The 18,111-nt window shown below is 40.0% G+C and overlaps 1 protein-coding gene across 1 annotated transcript in view; it reads right to left on the bottom strand.

Moving 5' to 3' along the window:
- Positions 1 to 18,111, bottom strand: part of LOC104966634 (N-alpha-acetyltransferase 15, NatA auxiliary subunit) — a 75,044-nt gene that overhangs the window by 26,691 nt on the left and 30,242 nt on the right. The window lies entirely within an intron of this gene.

Raw genomic sequence — 18,111 nt, 5'->3', positions numbered from 1 at the left:
AGTGGAGATGTCTATAATGTGATGTATAGTCAGCTGTTCAATTCTCTCCAAAAGTGATGGAGTTGGGAGTCTGTGGGATGGAACCGGTTATGGCATAAGAGCGCCAGTCTTGTTCCAGGCCAAAGGGGAGTATAATGATACGATAACATTGTTGTGCGGCGTATCTCGACACAAGGGCGTCCGTTGCCCTCACTCCCTTTGTAATGGGAGCCCATATAACACGCACGTGTCTTTTTTTTTTTTTTTTTTTTCCCTGCCCCTCCTTTGGAGGTGTCCTGCTAGTGACGCGCTTTGTGGCCCACCACGCAAACGAGGGGAGCGGGATCAAGCACGTGGGACGGGCTCGGGGTTCACGCTGAGGTCAGTAGTGCGGAGCAAGCTGCTGGCATTCCAGCCGACTTCTCGTGGACGTGAGCGCATCGTTTGAGGGCCATCCACACATGCCATGCAGTTCCTCTCCATACGTCCCATTTCCTCAAACCCGCCCACGTGTGAGAGGAGTTCTTCTCTGCCTGGAGATGGAAGGTTTATGACCATCATCCTCATGACAGAATGCCCCTTTTGGACGCAATGAATGCTGGCTGTCGGGACATCTCTGCGGAATCCTGTCAAGGGTGGTGTCGACACGCAAGGAGATATTTCCCACGCTGCCTTGCAAGGGAAGACATACGCTGTGAAGTAGATGAGGCTATGTGGCCAGACAGACGCCAAAGAGCAGATCAGTAAAGCTATATAGATCTCATTCTCTGCTTTACTGCTGATTTACATCATTTACCTATGTTATTTTTTTTCCAGTGTATTGCTATTCATCTTTTGTTTCTGTTACGGTGCTCTTCTGAAAATGAGACAATAAAAACAATGACATAGTTACAGTAACATACTGTTTTTCCTATATGTAAGTTTGTTTCTCCCAATTTGTCAGTTTTCCGTTCAGTTTCCAATATCGATAGCTTGAGGTTTGTGTATAGTCAGTATTTAGTGTGCCACTTAGTAATGACTGTTCAAATAGTCTTCTAATGAGCTGACAAATGTTTGTTTTTGGAGAAGGTATCTGGTTTTGGAAGGGGTATTTTTTTGTTTTGAGTGCCTTAGAGCACTTTGCAAGAAATGTATATTGTTATGGTAGAATGTGTTATTATGGTGACCGGAGTTTCAGTTATGAAAACACATTTGTCTCATTAGAGGACAATTTGTTCTGTTTCGATCGACTTATTCTTTTTTGTGACCAGTATTTTCAGTTTTGGTCATGTAAGTGCATTTTGCAAAAGATATTCAGAGTTATGGCAAGTGTGTTTCTGTTTAGATGGCTATGTTCTTGTTTTGAAGAAATGAATTTTGATTCTAAATAGTGGATTTAGCAAATGAGAAAAACTGTAAGAGTGTGGAATTAACTACAAATATCACAGGAGTGCTAGACATAAAACACATTGGAGAGCTGGGAGTGACAGAGGGTGCCTCACCGACCAATCGGCTGCCTCGCAGCTCAGAGCAGAAACAAAGCCGAGCTGCTGCATTGCTGCAGCAAAACCACTGAAAGCTGTGTGACACAGAATGGAAATATGGTGAGTGTGTTAGAGTCTTTGAGCTACGAGCCAAGTGATTCATGTCCACAGACTCGACTGCACTGCTTTCAAGTTAATAATGGACTTCATGTTCTAAATCTGTTATGGACACAGCACAACAAATATCGTGTCTGATGCCAATATAAATAGTGCTTTGGATATGTTACATGAACATGCAGGACATTAGAAAAACACATTAAAACACAGGCTGACTTCTACACTGTCTCTAATTTACAGTATATTAAAATATAATTTATTGACAAGGATCCAAGAAAATGTTACGGTTTGAATGAACTTGCCAAGAAAACAGACAGCTAAAAAGGGAAGTTTAAAGTGAATTTGTAATACCGGAATTCTTGTTTCTAGCTGCAGTGAGGCAGGAGCTCTGGAGCCTGACTGGCCTGAGGGCTGCTGGGTATCTGGAGAAGTGCATTTCAATGAGCCAGACAAAGTGAGTCTAGGGCTTAATTGGGAATTAGGGGAAGATTAATTAAGGCAGTGATTAGCATTTGCACTAATCCAAGGGAGTGGAGGCCTCTTGTAATTCAATAGACAGGCATTCACTGTCTTTTATTTCTTACCTACTGCACGGCTAAAGTTGGAGGCAAATACTTAGTGGTGAGTGAGTTTGTGTGTGTGTGGGCATAACGGTTTCTGTAATCAGACTTTAATGAACTTCGAATAAATTCCTAACTGTATCTGCTGTATTTTGCTTCACTAATTATTTAACACTGTGCATGTGTTAATGTACATGTCGTGAAGTGATGAGTGTACCTGTTCGGAGATGCCATTATATCTGTGTTAGTTCAGACAATGAAATGGTCTGTGTTACTGTTTCAATTGGACCTATAATGGGCTTTTTATGGCAAAACACTCCTTTCTATGTATCTAGCCAATGTTCAATCACCCTCTACAAAGTAATATGTTATTCATATGTCCATGTTTGCTTATTTTGTGTTGTCGTGTTTATAACTTACATAAAATATATACTGTATATACAGCTTCAATTATGCAGACGAGGTCACATAGACTCATAGAGAACGGATCATAAAATACCTTAACACTAAAGCCTATTAATTTGCCAAGGCGAAGTGAAGTGGAAAACATACCCATTATTTTTCTCATAGGCTTTCCAATGCATATAATGGGACAATTACCTAGCATTGAAGCCGTCTTCCTTTAAAGTGCCACATGACGGACTGTCTTGCGTCACCAATAGCAAAAGTGCAGGAGAGGTTGAATAACCTGATCAAGTCAGCTACTGTCGGGAAGTATATAAATGCTCTAAACACAGTGATGATATATTGTGGGAGAGAGGAGGTCTAGGATGCCTAGCCTAACCTAAAGTTCTCCTGCAGTATCTAGGTATGGAAGCCCCCGAAGATGCTCATATTCAAGCAAAGATTAGTTATTTGACACATAAAATAACATTATTATTTCAAACGCAAATTTTCAAGGGCTAGGGTTAGGGTTATTTACTGGAATTCCAGAGCTATGTAGAATTAGTCTGTTCATACTTGAGATATCCACCCCTTTCCCAAGGTTTTCAGCCCAAGCTGACCCAACAGTGTGCCTGGCTCAACAACTCTCCTTGGTTTTTTGTCTTTTTATAAACTGAGCTATCAGCAGAGTTGAGAAATGACCATAAAGTTTATTTTTGCTTACTTTACTCTGCTGACCAAGTCAAACTAAGCCTTTTCTTCTGGAAAAAAAACTGTGAAAAGGTCACATGCATGGGTTTGGTTTGTAAACAGAGTATTCAACTGCTTCAGCCGAAAGGACAGGAAACTGCAATGCTGACAAACCTTCAAACATTGAGTCGAACAATGCCCCCAAAAGTCAAGGGCTTGGCTGATCCCACTGCAAACACACCTACATATGAACACCTGGAAAGGACAACGGAGGAAGAATATACCCATGGAAACTGTTACAGACACAGAGAAAATCAGCTTCAAACACAAGGTGTGGCTTAGAAAGTAATAGCTTTCACCCACAGAGCTGGTTCCCACTGCGACAAAACACCATGAGGAACCGAAACTACTAAAAGTCCAAAGCCATGCTAGCAGCCCTGTGAGGCCGTACAAAGAAAATCTGTTTGTAATTTGGCGATATGTACACGATTTTCTTCCGAAGTCCAATATTTACCTTCTTACTTAACTTTGCTTACACTAGCATTCATTTAATAAAAGAGCACTCATCACAAAGTACAGGTGAGGCTGATGTCAACTTCATAAGTTCTATAGGTTTCTGGTCACGAAACAAAGTATTGGACGAAACAAGAAGCTTTCTATTCGTGGGTGCAATATTTTCGCTATTTAAGAAAGGGGGCAGTGCAATTGTGACGTGTTGAACAAGCAATCCCCAACCCCTACATGGTGAAATTGACAGGTAGATCCACCTCTCAATTTAACAACACACCAAAAACCGAAGTATGTCACTTTATATTTTCAATCTCTTCACAAGTCTTTTCAGATGGTGGCTGTGTCAGATTCACAGTTGATCAACGAGTCATAATGATTATGATTTGTTTAGGGAAATGATTTGCTTAGGGAAATGATGGACATTGGACTTTTTATTTATTTCATTATAGTGTACAGTAATCAATGCCATTTCATTTATATTGTAATATCACAGTACACTCACCTGACATCGGACTTTGATCAAAAACAATATTGCCGTTTTTACAATTTGTGACGTATAGTACAAAGGTGAACAGGTGCACCAACATCCAAGATGTCTGTATATAACTAGGGATGTTTTTTAAGGGTAGAAGACGTCATGATGATCACTGGACGCCACCTTCTTGGCCAATGGATCATTCATGTTTTCCCTTCCCAATATGTGAGTGATTGAGAGAGTAGGTGAGAAGCATACAAATGTGTGCAGAGTGACGTCGCACCCACAGGAATTATTCATTTGGTTTTACGCTTCTGACCTGATGGTTGCAGGTTCCCAGGAATTAAATAAAACATCATCTGTTTCCCATGACTCCATGATTATGGTTGAAGGGCACTCTGTGCTCCTATTGGTCTTCACTTTACGTGATTGGTATAAGAGGCAATACACTTTGGAAACACAACATGTGAAGACATCATGAGGCGCTCCAGAGTCTTTGGGCATATTCTTTTTTTTTTTTAATACTGTAACCATTACTGGTATTGTTGAAAATGGTAAATGGACATTATGTGCAGTATAGAGCGCTTTTCCAGTCTTTGCAAAGTCGCAAAGCTCTTTTGAGAAGTCAGCAATCACCATTTAATTTATACAGAGGCAGAGGCTGCCACACAAGGTGCCACCTGCTCAAGAGACTAACATACACAAACATCGACACACCGTTGGCCATGCCATTGGGACTCATTTGGGTCAAGTGTCTTGCCCAGGGAAACATCAACATGTTGACTGCAGGGGCCGGGGATCAAACCGCTGACCCTCTGATTAGACAACCCTCCACCTGGGCTGCAGCCGGCCTGTAATTTCACTGTTTCTTTTACTCTTTTTCAAATATTTTTTACCATTAACTCAATTTGGAACCTTTTTAAATGCTGAACAAATATATAAATATGGACTATTTGTATGATTAGTTGTCTTCCACTTACAGACACAATGTAAGAGATCTAGTGAGCTGTCACTCCCAGTGCTTGTTTTCCATCTGAATTCCCCATAATCAGTTTTCCAGTGGCCATTACTGTATGACAATTGGTGCCATGGTTTGACCATTGAGCTTTAGGAACACTATGTGGTACAGTTTTGCTGAGTTGGCCTTTAGACTTGCAGACTAGTAGGCACTTTAAGTATACCCTGACTTGGTGCTGAACAGATGGGATGTCTTGCTTCCTGCCTCTCTAAAATGTCCAGTATTCTTGTACACAACATGACGTAATCTAGTACAATTCAATCAGTGAGTCTGGTGCATTTTATATCCAGTGCCCACTGCCACAGATCTAGCAGGAGCTTGAGTAACATGCAATGAGGAAGCACCACTACAGTAGCTAGAACGCTTCCATTTGCAAGAAAACAGCATAGAGCCAATATCAGGTTATATGATGGCCATGACACGTGAAGTGTAACAATACACTCCATAACTCATGGAACTTATTGCCATCGTTAAACGAACATTCCCATCCATGCCAACAGACTCCATGGCAGTCTGGCCTGTAATTGTAGACATATTCAAATGTAGATGTTATAGTGTATGTGTCTCTCTTCATATGATTAGCGGCACTGTGATAATATTTCAGTCTTTCTACACTCCTGTGCTGGTGTGTGTTGTGGATTCTCAGAAGTACAATCAAGTCAATGAGGACACACATTCAGGGTGCAGAGGGATTGGTTCAGCCTGTTTCACAGTCAGCTCTTTATGCCACCTCATTCATCATTCTGCAAAGGCCAGAGGAGAGGGGACGCTGAGCAGACAGAGAGAGAAGGGAAGGAGAAAGACACAAAAAGTGAGAGCAGAGCTCCACCACCAAACTTCAACAAATAAAATAGGTTAAATAGCCACCTGCTTATAGGTAGGCAAGGTAATGGGTGAATCTCGACTGGCTGCATGGAAAGGGAAGGCTGTAGGTGTGAGGGGGGTCCGCCGTGTCAGATTGTGGAGAGGCTATTAGTGAGCAATGAGCAGCAGGAAGTCTTTATCAGGCTCCTGTCGCTATAATGAGTCCTCAGCTAGCCCTTCAGCTAAGAGCAGGGATTAGCACCTGAGACCCCACAGGTAAAACATGCATTAGTCTACTAGTATAAGAGCGATAAAGTGCTGGGCCACAATGTGGGTAGAAGAGATGTCTCTATCAGCATGAGGGAGAGGAACAGCAGGGGAGTGATGTTAAGGCTAGCACAGGAAAAAGTTTCTTCTCCTGGTGCTCTGCAAAAATGTACGGTGCAGCAACGAAAAATAACAATTAAGCCTTTAAAAAAAAGGGACTGAAGAAAGGGTATGTTGGTAATGAAAAGGCTTGATTTGTGATAATGTTCATTATAAAGAGTCGCTCCTGTGGATAGCTGTGTGTATTTTGTTTTTCATGCCTCTAACCCAGTGCAAAAGAGAGGTCCAGTGAGCATCTTAAGGGCTCCCAAAGGAGGCGTAAATGCATTTGGTAAGTAAATAGCTAATAATGCTTATAACAATATATTACTTCATGTCCCCACCGCTAAGCTAACGGCGCACTTGTGTCAGCGTGAGGCTGTTAGTAGTCTCATTTAACCACTTATTAGCAACCATAGTTTTTAAGACATGTAAAAGCTTAAGACACCCACAGGTGGGGTATTAATAATGTATTTGATGTCGTATATCAAAACATAAAAATCTAGTAAGCTTGTTAAAACCACAACCCTTAATTAAGGAATCTATCCAAAACTATTAAAAAAACATTGACTTTGAGATGTGGGAGACTGGAATTGCTAAGTTACTAACTCATGTCTGGGTTTAGGGCTCATTCTATGGAGGCAAATGGGAAGTACTGCATATACGCTAAAAGCCTTGAATCCTTTGGACAGGGTCATTTACCTTATATCTGCTGGAGATACAAAAAGTGTCCAGTTTGCAGAGCTGCTGCAGTTTATCACATTACAATCTTACTGGCATTAACTGAGCATTGGAGACTTTAGTCGCCTTACCTTTAAAGTCTCCCATCAGGGCATTGTACTATACTGTGGAGGAGCGTTGTCTATACTGCTCGTGTGGGAAAAAAAATGATAGTCGCACTGGTCAAATGTAATACATCCATTGGTCTATATACTGGGAAAAAAGCAACTACTGTAAATAAACATTGTGAAGCTGTCTCTTTGGTTGATAGGTAGTAAAATTACATAAGTAAGGATCAGAATACGTCCCCAGACTCCCCAATGTAAAATTCGCAGGCTATTCTGTTTACAAAATTCAAAGATATATCTTATCTGTAGTGTGCTCTCTGCAGCTTGTGTCAGAGGGACGAACCCATACTGTACCATGTACCAGCGCCATTTAAGCTAGACAAAGAAAACCAAGCTAACCCAATAAAACAGCACTTACTAAGAGCATGTTCTCCAAGGACCAGAGTTCAGCGTATTGTTTCAGCACAAAGAAGATAAAAAGCAAATACATATGTTCCTGGCCCCAGCACAATATAATCTAAAGGTGGTGTTCAATTAATGAAATTATCTCCTTTTACATCTGTTATCTGCATATACGCTCCTGGCACTTCCTTCATGTCCAGTACCCATTGTGTTCCTCATCACTTAACCCCCAAACGCCCCCTGCCCACCTGCTCCCAATGTCCTCATCACATTTTATAATCCTCTAGCTATTGTTCTCTGCATTAGTGTATAATAGACTGTTCTACCTTGCCTAGCCTTTTTCACCTCGTTATCCTAACTTTCCACCCTTTATAGCTTTTTGCCTAACTTCCTGCTCATACCTGTTTGGACTTAGTTGCCTGGATCAGCCCCATTTTGATCAACAACCAACATATTATTCTTTACCTTTACTAATCTGTGTGTGAGAGTTGAGTTTGAGTCCTAACCTGACTTTACTCAACCATTTCACAACAGGATGCATTTTGAAAACTAAAAACCAATAGGAAATTGAAATATATAAAACCCTAATGCTAGACAATAATGTTGGCAGATTCGGAAAACCCCAATTACGTTCAATGACTGGAGGTTTGTTTCACAACATACATTTAGTTACCATAAACAAGCTGCATTAAGATATAATGTGAAGTTAACTTCCAAATCCTATATGGCACAATTCAATGCTTAAAATGTGTTTATTTTTCTCAGAGAAACGATAAGAGACAGTATTTTAGGCAGTTCCTAATGGTTGGAAACCTCATTCATAACATTGACATTCGATATCTAAACCAAAAATGTAATTATGCTAAACAGTGTATTGTCCAAACTTGTTTAATAACCCAAGAGTGTTAAGTCCGAAAGTCAGATTTTATTGAAAGATAGATGTACATGTAAAATCATCCAAAATCCAACAGATATTCTGCCTGAATCCATTTTGTTTGGCGTCTATCCTTTCAAAAACACAATGTTTCACTTCAGTAAAAAGACTGTTTGCCTTTAGGCTTGATACACAAAAGGGAGGTCACTGAATAGTTATATTCATTAAAGAAAGCTTATATATTAAAAAGCTAATTTAATCACATGAATTACTTAATCCTTCATACACACATTTTAATTCACCCTTACCTGACCTTAATTTCCTACTCTTTGAAGGTAACTGACCTGATTGGTGGCTTTCATTTTAATTAGCTGTTGCCATGGTGATTTGTAGTGGTGGGTCATTAAAAGACCAAGCAATAAAATGGAAATGTCTTTCTCTCTCAGATATTTAATGATATGACAGATGATTTACAGAGAGAGTGAGCTAAGTGCGTTTTAGACCAGTGGAGTAGAGGCAGTAACAAAGTATGAACATGAGATAAAGGACTAAAACGGAAACGGAATCTTTTAGCTCTTCGGTCGGATTTTTTAGCTTTTGTTTGTTCAAAGTAGAGCCAAGACCATGTTTGCATTGTTAGTCCAAAATAAGTGATTGCTGTGTAAGGGAACAAAACAAATGTGGGGCATCACGCCTGCCAACAGTTGTGTGTTCGTGAAGATTGTAGAGCTGCAGTCTGGCTTTGTCGCTTTCTAGTGCAACGTGCTTCTTGCTACATTTAAAGAGGAGATAAGTAAGTAAATAAAACTTTATTTATATAGCACCCTTCTCAACACGGATGTACAAAGTGCTTTACTGTACAGTACACAGGACACAATTCAAAGTACAACTATAAAATGTAGAAAGAGATGCAGCCTGGGGGATGTAGAAAGAGATGCAGCCTGGGGGAGGATTAACAGACGGATCTATGTACCATGACCCAAAGAGAAGGTAAACACTCCATGCCTGAATGGGTTCTATGACAGCCAGGTTACTGGGGGGGTTAGGGTGGGGTAATAAAAGTCTTCCTGTTTTATGATGTGATCGCATTAGCAATTATAATTTGGATGCTGTTATTGCATACTCAACGCTTCCTCCATGTTGACCTGTAGTCTTGATACAGTAATTATAATCAACATTTTCAGAGAACTAAATATATTAGTACAACAACAGTCACTGTGCTACTATCACTTTTATCTTCAATAGAAATATTGTATTATTTCGTAAATAAACTAATTTTAATATAAATCCTAAGATTTGTACTTTGACAGAAGTACAAATCCGAATGTAGTTTGTTTGTTCAGCATGACAGATATGTTACATTCTGAAAAATGAAAATGAAAATTCTAGAATTTGAATTTGACATTCCGGATTTATAACACAATATTTAAAAATGTAAGCTCAACATTCTATACTTGTCATTTAACATTATAGAATGATAACTTGGCATTGTAGAATTGACTCAACATTCTAAAATTGAAGCTCAACATTCTAGAATTGTAGGTTAACAACAAGGAATGTTATCAGTGGGCAATAAGGGCAATCACAATCGTGTTACCTCTCCTGGCGCAAGATAGTGTCAGAAATATATTTGATTACAAATGTACAGTTTATAAACTGATACTCTACACTTGTAACTATCCATTCTAAAAGTGTGAATCAACAAGCTAGTATTTGAACTTTCCATTCTCGAATTTGACCTCGACATTTGAAAATTGAAGCTCAACATCCTAGTCTTGTAATGTCACATTTTAAAATGGTAACTTGAAATTCTGGATTGATACATTAATTATAATTGACATTTTCACAGCACTAACTATGAGAACAACAACAGAGTTATTTCACACCACTGTGCTGCTCTCTAATTCTATTTTCAACGGATATATTGTATGTTGAAACTTCCAATTTCTCCAACTTTGTTTTTATGAATAATTAGAACTGGTTGATACATTATCAAATAAAACGACAAGAAACCAAAAATATCCTCAAATATTTCTAGTTCTGTTAAAATTCCAAAAAAATCATTGTTATTTCAGTTCCAGCTTTCTCTTTCATTTCCTATCTGCTTAAAAGGTAACACCCTGTCGGTACCCTGATAACCGCTGGGCATAAGACATCTGCCCTGCACCTGATTCTAACCTCTGACCCCACCTCACTGCAGCATAGATACCCTCCAGTACCTCCATGTCTGCCACCGTTTTGATTTAACACTGCCCGGTCAAAATGTACGCACTGCCCAAGTGTTAAGAGCATGAAATGTAATAAAGAAAAGGTCAGAATTGAGACACAGCATCTGGCTGAATTAATTCCCAGTACAGGCAAACTGAGATGGCCTTGACAAAATCTAACTCACACATTTGTGGAAGAAAGTTGATAGACGTTAGAGTGGCCATCAGAATGGATGAGATGAAAGATGAGAGTGGCTGCAGTGTCTGTGTTAACACTGACAGTGATGGAGAGCAACAGAGAGAGCATTTAAGAGGGGAGCAGGAGAGAAATGAGCCTTTGTCCTTCATCTGATCTCACGGCTTTAGAACACGGATCCAATCGGCTGGGCACATTGATTGTTTGCAGAGCAGCAGGTAGAAGCATTAGCATTAGTGAAATTACAGCACATCATTTGGGAATATAGGGGTAACCTGGTTTACATTTTTTTTTTAATTCTGAGGCCTTCTTACAGAGGAAAACAACGTGTTTTCACAGCTAGCCAATTCCTGGCTACTTTCCAGCTGGCCAGCCCCAACCCCTGTGATTAAGGCTGATTAACGATGATGGTAAAGTACACCTGTCCGTCTTCAGGATCTGAAAGCAACAGAGAGTGGTATATATATCCGAGAATCCATCCATAAAGTTGGCAAATGGCAGCAGCAGCACCCAATGAAATAAAGTGGAAGAACACCTTTTAAAGGAACCTGACACATTAAGATCAGAATAGTTTGTTAACACCCCGTGGGTAAGTGTCTCTTCTCTCCCAGTATTCTAACAGGTTTGGGCATCTGATAGGCCTTGATGCTCATTACGTGTAACTCAAACTGGTTTGCTGAAATGGATTTTCATGTCTTTCCTAAACAACATTGACTGCAAGCATTTTCCAGACCTATTGGTGTCTGCAAGGGCCTGTATCCACATAGAGTACTTTTTTGGGTGCCAGCATGTTCTTTTAATTGTTTCAAATGATTTCAGAGCACATGTCGTAGGCGGACATCTTGATGAAAAAACGCTGCACCCGGTGATTTATTCTGAGTGCTCTGGCTTTATTTTGCGTGGCCCTCCAAGTGCTTCGAGTTTAATACATGGTTTTACATTTTCAGAATTGCACTAATGGCGTCACTGTAGACATTGGAGGATCTCTGTTTTTTTTGCAGTGGGTTTCAGAATCATAACAACACCTAAAAGCCCATTTCTTCGAGTTCTATGTCAAACTGATGGGTGACGAGCTCATCCATACAAAGGGTGAGAGGAAGAATCTTCCGCTTTGTGTTCATGGTGAAACAACAATGTCAAACATTATAAAGTAGTTCAAGTAGATGGATTAAAGGCATGGGGGCGAAGCTAGTCTGTTTTACACAAGCGGTGATGTGTTGTCAAGATAACACTGTCATAGTTGATGAAACCCAGGATGCAGGGCCTAAATAACTCTAAATGAAATCAGCTCTTTTAGTCTGGAAGCAGAAAAAGATAACATAGATTACAACATCCTTAATAAAATGGACCCGCCATACAGGAAGCAGATTCCATGAAACTGTGCTCCCTTTCCTTTCCTTAAACAAACCAATAGACCGATCAAAGGATGACCTTAAAAAGCAACCCATATTCCGTAATAAAAAATAAAAAAAGGATATTTGTGTCAAAGTTCTTCCATGTTGTTTTGTTTAGCTCAGAGCTACTCTCAAAATACTTGCTTCATTAGATCTTACACTTAATGAGTTTAGAGTCCACAGAGTACAACAGGGAATCACAACAGTTTGTTATTTTATTATGTAACTCTAAACTAGGACACACACACAAGCTCCCTGATTCATATTACCATAGCCGAAGGTTTGTGTCTGATGGCAGGAACACAATTATATAATAAGCGTGCGTGTGTGTGTGTGTGTGTGTGTGTGTGTGTGTGTGTGTGTGTGTGTGTGTGTGTGTGTGTGTGTGTGTGTGTGTGTGTGTGTGTGTGTGTGTGTGTGTGTGTGTTCTCCACAGGCAGGCTAACCTCAGCCCAAAAGAAGCAAGAGATGCAGCGAAGATATAAGGCATTGGTTAAAATAAAAAGGAAAGCCACTTCCTGGTTAAATATAATAATAGTTTTAACTGATAGTCAGAGGAAATCAAAGCTAAATGCATGAGTGCTTGATCTTATTTCTGGTGATCCGCCCTGGTATTACATCCAGTGTTTCTATTTATTATTTGACGTTGTGAACTTTAACGTTCACCTATTTATCAACCATAACCTCTATTTGTTCCTATATATGCCATAGTGTGGGGAGCATACCCAGGTTTTGTATATAGACATATATATACAGTACATACAGTACAGGTATGTGTTGTTTTCAAATCAGGTTATTTTCTCATTTCTTTGCTAGAATCTTTGCCCATTCCCACAGGACCGTTTCATCAGTTTTTGACATCACTGTGTGTCAAGCCCATTAAACCGTATTAGCGTCAAGCAGCACACTCCATGGCCAAAGGCTCAGGAGAAAGTGTCAGGAAGTTACAGCATCACCAATGGCAACTACTACTGACATTAAACATCTCCATCTTCAAGAAAGTCCACATTCAGTGTGAAACAGTGGTCGTGAATGTGTGTTTTCGGTTGTTATTTTCAATCCCAAGGCTACATTTTGGAATAATTTACTTGATATAATACACACTCACAATACAATACAATACGCAGAGGCCCTAGCCATATTCCAGCGGACACCTCTTTGTAGCAGAGTACTCAAAAAGACACTCCTTCTCAGACGGCAATTATGATAAATGCAGTCATTAATTCACTAATCATGGCAACAGAAGGAGAGCAGCTCTGCGTAATGTTCAGAGTGTGTGATTAGTGTGTGCTGATGATCAAACATCATGCTGCGCTCTTTAAAGAACCTTTCACTGGCTGTCACTGAGAAACAAGCTCTGGCAGGAAGGAAGGCTGTTTTCACACACATCAATTTGGAACATGGTTTGGTTTCAAGGGTTTTTCATCGAATCCTCAAAAACCATAACATGATTGTGTTTGCATACCTAACATGAATCTGCAAAGTGATTGTTTTTGACTATAAAGAAAGGAAACTTTAAACACTTCCCTTTAATTACCAAAAAGTGAAAAGGCATCCCTGAGCACCTCACAATGCTACAGCACCTTCAGGCAAGTTGCATTTTGGGAGTGCTCATAACAATGTAGACCATTAAAAGAGGTATATGTTTGGCAGTGCTCTCAGTGCAGTCAATTGAACCACACAATTGAATTCAATAGAGTGATGGCTCCTATTGAAGGGTTTTTATAATTTAACTCTTCAAACACTGGGCTGTTATGTGCAGTTGTTACTTTATTTACAGTTTATAGCATATTCACAGAATGTCCTTATAATATTTTCATTAATTATGTAATGTCGACATGGATTCAGTAAATCAAGGCCTATATGAAATAATAATGAACCTGTCTTTTTTTAAATGTATCAATCCTCCACAGGCATCACTGAAAAGAGTTCACTAAAGAGCAGTCTGACTGCTACATTCACTGCCATCTTCAACCAAATGCATTTCAATCATTGTGTCTGTGTGTGTGTGTGTGTGTGTGTGTGTGTGTGTGTGTGTGTGTGTGTGTGTGTGTGTGTGTGTGTGTGTGTGTGAGAGTGTGTGTGTGCCCACATCTATCTGCCTCTATGTTAACTCCTTGCTGCACATTTATGCTCTTCACAACGCTCGTTTCATTGGAAAACAAAGCTGCGGGCCTCCCTGCCTGTTAGAAATTAATCAGTGTAGAATTGAGAGCCACAAATTCTCCTCCAGCTCCTTCTCTTTCCTTTGCTTCTCTCCCAAAACACAGGCAGTTCCCAGGGAGAGGTGACACTGTGATTAAGAGTCTTGATGTGAATAGCTTCCTGCTGAACACAGCGGGAAGGAGAACGATATGGAAAGGTTAGTCTTTCAAGGTGTGTATGTGTGTGTGGGAAGTAAAGGCGGGTGTCTAATGTTAAGCCTATTCAGTTACAGAAGATACTGGCAGACTACAACACGTCTATATTAACCCACATAACAACAGCATTATGTCGCCCACCACCTCATTATTTTCGGTTGCGAAACATCAGAGAAAAAAACGCCTACACAGAGAGTGAGCAGTACACACTTCAACACCAAATAAAGAGGTTTTCAGCTCAAGGCGGGGGGGACCAGGTGGATCCGCAGCATGAGGATCGATGCAGTTAAACCGTTTGGAGGCTGGCACTGGGATATTTGTTCTGCGGCTGCAAATAGTGTTCACTTTCTTTAAATCCCTGCAAGTGGTCCATGGCATATTGAACTTGGCTGCCACTGCTATGCTAGTACCCAGTATCCATTCGCAACAACACAAGAGCTTAAGGAACGCATCACACTTTGGCAGATGGCGCCGTCTGGAAGTCAAGGCACCACCTAAGCTGTGTGGTAATTCTCACTTGGACAGTTCTTGTACAACTTGGACAAGACTTAGCCTGTGTGCTTAACCCAAGACCTGCCCACCACCTTTGGCAATACTTTGGGGATTCTGACACGGACAGTAAATGGACTACATTTACAAAGTGCTTTTCTACTCTTTGAAACCCCTTAAAGTGCTTTTACATATCCAAGATAGCATTCACCTGTTCACACAGATAACATACAGAGGTGCCTAACAAGGAGACTAACGTTCACACACAATCAGACACCGTTACACATTGGGAGCAATTTACGTTTGAGTTTTTGCCTAACATCGACATATTGACTTCTGGGGCTAGGGATCGAACCACCAACCCATAAACCTCCAGAACTATAGCCGATCCTTGGACAAGACCTACCCTGTGCACTTTCAAGGCTCACACAGAGACCTGTTCATCACCATCGGCAAAACTGTGCTGATTCATACACAGACAAAAAACATCACAGAAACTGTGAATGACAGATTTGTATCTCCCCGTTCCTTTCTAGGCATGCAGACTAAGGGATAATCCAGAGATCCTATCATCTCCTGCCAAAATCGAATCATCCAAGAAGTACACCAATATTGCATATATCTGCAAAACCCTGTCTAGCAATTAATATGTTTAAATGTCTGCATTCTACAGTATCTGTTGTAATGCAATTACAGTATGGTTATGGATAGGCAACTTGGGGTTAGGAAAATAAAGTGCCTAGAGTTTATAAAGAGGCAAATGCAGGTCTGAATCCTGCTTTTGGTGTTTAACATCCTTAAGTTTTCACAAACGACAACACTTCACTACATTTCCTCTCCGTTCCAGATGGTATACAATTCTAAACCATCTTTCTTTCAGCTGGCCAATAAGAAGAAGCACATTCTACCAGCCAAGGCTATATAGAAGCCAGTCAAATCTTAAATTGGTATGCAGGACTATCAATTACCGAGATGTTGTTATAATGTGCTCGGTCTGCTTTGGATATCAGGCTAAATACACATCATCATGGCCGTATCTACCATTGAGGTCACCGAGGTCCGGACCTCGGTAATATTTTTCGAGCTGTGTATACAAAACTTGTGAAATAATTGCACTAAACGGGGTTCTTTGTAGTACTTCCATTTACTGCCGATGGGGGCGCTGCATAACTACGTAGCCTCGATTAAAGCAAACAGAAGAAGACGACATGTATCAACAAACCACCGCAGCACGGACTTGAACCGGAGCAGCGAAGGAGTGATGAAGTATCTAGAGATCTGAGTCCAGCGGGCTGCTTGTGTTTCTGTTCATCAGGACATCATATGACCAGCAGATCCTGTGTGAACGCTCTACGTTAGTTAGTGGACGTCCGACAACATGCACACTAACTTATATTGCAGCTATAGGCTATATTTGGTTTAAATTGCGTGAATAAACTAGCTAGAGAGCTAAAGTTAATTACCTTCATCCAATGTCAGAAGGATTACCTTTTAACAAACGTTGTAATGCTTTTCTTTCATTTCAATTTGAGTAAAACAATGGAGATATAACATTGTATTGTTTTCTTTTTACACTGACTCAGATATAATGAAAAGACTACGTCAGTCGAAGCTCAGCTTTGGTAAGGAAGAGACAGGACAGGCAGAGAGAGAGAGAGAGGGAGAGAGCGAGAGAGAGAGAGAGAGAGAAAGAGAGAGAGAAAGTGTTGGAAGTCAGGGAGGAACTGCAGGTACAGTCACACAAAAGAATGTATAACCCCATCTATCCATCTATATATATCTATCTGATATATATATAATATATATATATATTATATATATACGTATATATATATATATATATATATATAGATTTATTATATCTATAACAATAGTCGTTAATTTACAATAGGCATAATTTTAAAACAACATACATCTACTGCAGTTGATTTCATAATAACATTTACAATTGTATAAAACCCCAATTTGCTTAAAAACTTTGTTCTCTTTTGAGAATCAAACAAAACAGATTAAATTGACAAAAAGAATGCAAACAAACAAGTGAATGAACTTAAATGGCTGAATTGCTTTAACTCACTGGCAGGAGCGACAAGTGAGGGAGGAGCAAAAAGTGAACAACAAGGTGAGAGATTGAAACAAAGAGAAAGAGTAGAGGACAGAAGAGAGTAATGAAAGGGAGAAGACAGAGAGACTAAAGAAGATAGAAGAGAGGCTGCCAGTTAATGGAAGAGGAGAGAGACATTGGAAAATGAATGTTGACAATGTTTTGTTCATTTAGGCCTCTTCTGATGTCCAGATCATTAATTAGTAACATCAGCTGATTTGTATTGTATACACTTTCAAAAATAATTTATGCTGGACATTGTCAGCCCACTGACAATGGTTTGAAATCAATATATTAGTCCAATGTGTGGGAACCCCCCACAGACTTAAAAAGCACCTAATTAGATCATGAAAATCCCCCAAATCTCGGTGGGTGTCCCCGAAACCCCCCTACACATATTTGGACCTTATTTAGGAAATCCTGGATTACGGGCCCTGCACATCATTAAGTACCCAATCAGTTGTTACGTTGCTAGTTTTTTTTTATCTGCGCAATATTATGCAAGGTCGAATTATTTAAGTGAAAATGTGATGTGGTTACATCATCGGTCATTTTGACTGAGTGTTGAGGATTGTTTGTCTGATTGACAAGCTATGTAGCCTTTCACACAGTGCCATGGTGGTTTCACTTGCTTGCTCCACCCTGTCCTACCAAAGCCCCCGCCCTATAACATAGTATTTTTTTCATAACATAATGTTCAACATTATGACAGAGCTGGTCAGTGGTGCAGGTGTGATGTGCGGGAGCGTTGCCCGTAAGGGGTGTGGAAAAGTTAGGACGATATTAGGGCCCGTGATCTTGACATGTGTCCCAAACATTTGTAGAACATTAAGAAAAAATGTTTAAGTAACCTTAACCTTTCACATCATCAACAAAACATAAAACGTATATGATAACACAAGCACAGATTAATTTCACTTTTGTTCTTCCA

Source organism: Notothenia coriiceps, unplaced genomic scaffold (genome assembly GCF_000735185.1).
Source record: "Notothenia coriiceps isolate Sejong01 unplaced genomic scaffold, NC01 NC01_scaffold00037250, whole genome shotgun sequence".
Taxonomy (NCBI): Eukaryota; Metazoa; Chordata; class Actinopteri; order Perciformes; family Nototheniidae; genus Notothenia; species Notothenia coriiceps.
Note: the sequence above shows the minus strand (reverse complement) of the source record. Positions and strands in the feature narration are given on the sequence as shown.